Below are 1,617 nucleotides of genomic sequence, written 5' to 3'. Positions count from 1 at the left end.
CGCATATCAGTAGTGGGACATTTGTAGAGAAATTAATAGATCTGTTCCAACTGATATTCCTAGAGGTCTCATATTCTTGTTTGTGTTCCAACTTGTCAAGGAAAGGCTAGATTTTGTATTTCCATTTAAATAATCTTCTTGACCTTAATTTGTTTGTCATTTGGCATTGTGCATTGTTAAAGGCTTGTTGTCAGTATTTCATAATTTTCCTTATAATTTTCCCATCCATTAATTTTTTGTTTTCTATAATTCTATGGCTATGCTTTTTATATGGTGTAATAGAAATTAAACCATAGTTACTATTAGTACCCATGTGGTCAGTAGTTTCACTTGAATATTCCTGGATACAAAATTCATTTCTTTCATTTTTTATCTTTTGTATTGAATCATATTATATGAAGAACTGTGCTGCTTCCTCGTCTAATGAAATTTTAATTTGTCAAATTGTTGGGCGCAGGGGTCCTTGTTTCAATGCTAAGGATCCTAACCAAAGCTGTATTTCCACAAGATGCTGATGGCCTGAGAAAGAGTGCCTACCTTTACTTTTTTACTAGCATTGTGTTTATGGTCATATGCATAGTCTTGTACAATGTGGCACACAAACTTCCGATTATGCAGTACTATGAGGAGTTAAAGGCTGAGGCTGTTAAGGAGGAAAAAGCAAAGAAAGGTCCCATGACCGGGCCTGTTTGGAGAGCAACCTTGTAGAATATAGTAGGAACAGTCAAGTGGTATGGATTTGGGATCGTCCTCATATATGTTGTGACTTTATCAATATTTCCAGGATACATCACAGAGGATGTGCACTCATTGGTTCTCAAGGACTGGTATCTGGTCCTCCTTATAACAGGCTACAATGTGTTTGACCTGGTTGGCAAATCATTGACTGCAGTCTATCTCCTTGAAAATGCAAAGGTTGCTATTTCCGCTTGTGTTGTGAGGTTACTGTTCTTTCCTCTCTTCATAGGTTGCTTCCACGGCCCTCAGCTCTTTCGAACAGAGTTTCCAGTCTCGTTACTGACTTGCCTTCTAGGTCTAACTAATGGCTACTTGACAAGTGTGTTAATGATCATGGCTCCCAAATCTGTCCAGATACAACACGCAGAGACTTCTGGCATCGTTATGGTGTTGTTTCTAGTAGTTGGTCTGGCATCAGGATCAGTCATAGCTTGGTTCTGGGTCATCTGATCATCAGCCAAGATCTCTCCAACAGGTGGCTGCTATGAATTTGTGCTAATGATGTTTTTACCTTTGTAAAGTTTATCTAAAAGCCGTTGTTTGTAGCAGTGTTTTTCTTCAAATTGTATGATGAATACTGTGCCTGAAGTGTGCATATCTGCTTTCAATGTATGCCTGTATCTTAAAAACATGAAAAAGAAAAAATGGAAACATTTGGCTATTATCTGCTTTTAGTCTAGTTTGCTATGCCTGTATCTTAAAAACATGAAAAAGAAAAAATGGAAACATTTGGCTATTATCTGCTTTTAGTCTAGTTTGCTTCCATTGGATGTTGCAGCAAATATAGTTATAGAGTTTAAATAGGAAAATTGGAGTGAGCTACGGTATTGAATTTCTATGATGTTGCAGCAAATATAGTTATAATATATTTAATAATAA

The 1,617-nt window shown here is 36.7% G+C and overlaps 1 pseudogene; it reads left to right on the top strand.

Moving 5' to 3' along the window:
- The first annotated feature begins 435 nt into the window (after positions 1–435).
- LOC107899331 (equilibrative nucleotide transporter 1-like) lies at positions 436–1,399 on the top strand (annotated as a pseudogene).
- Positions 1,400–1,617: the final 218 nt, after the last annotated feature.

This window comes from Gossypium hirsutum, chromosome D04, assembly GCF_007990345.1.
Source record: "Gossypium hirsutum isolate 1008001.06 chromosome D04, Gossypium_hirsutum_v2.1, whole genome shotgun sequence".
NCBI lineage: Eukaryota > Viridiplantae > Streptophyta > Magnoliopsida > Malvales > Malvaceae > Gossypium > Gossypium hirsutum.
Note: the sequence above shows the minus strand (reverse complement) of the source record. Positions and strands in the feature narration are given on the sequence as shown.